The sequence below is a fragment of the Geospiza fortis genome, unplaced genomic scaffold (genome assembly GCF_000277835.1).
Source record: "Geospiza fortis unplaced genomic scaffold, GeoFor_1.0 scaffold916, whole genome shotgun sequence".
NCBI classification, from domain to species: Eukaryota; Metazoa; Chordata; class Aves; order Passeriformes; family Thraupidae; genus Geospiza; species Geospiza fortis.
Window position 1 is genome coordinate 25,748 of NW_005054815.1, and position 314 is coordinate 26,061.

A 314-nucleotide genomic window follows, 5' to 3' on the forward strand; every position below is an offset into this window, starting at 1 on the left:
GGAACCACCTGCGGGGAGATCCCGTTAACGGCGGCGGGAGCTCCAGCAAGACCGATCGCTGCCCGGGGCACTGGTATTACCCCGCAGATGCTGCGTTCGGACCCGCGGTAGATTAAGAGGAGCCCAGATCGCGGCTGCTGCCAAATCCCCCGGCCGCGTCCCCCGCCGTGCCGGTCCTAACCTTTACCAGATGGTTAAGCCCCTCCAGACTTGATTACATTTCCCTGCACACCGTTTTCCTTGTAATGCGGAGTTTTTAATTACAGGAGCAGGGGGATTACAGCCCTGGATAAAGCTGAGCCCATCAGCGCGGA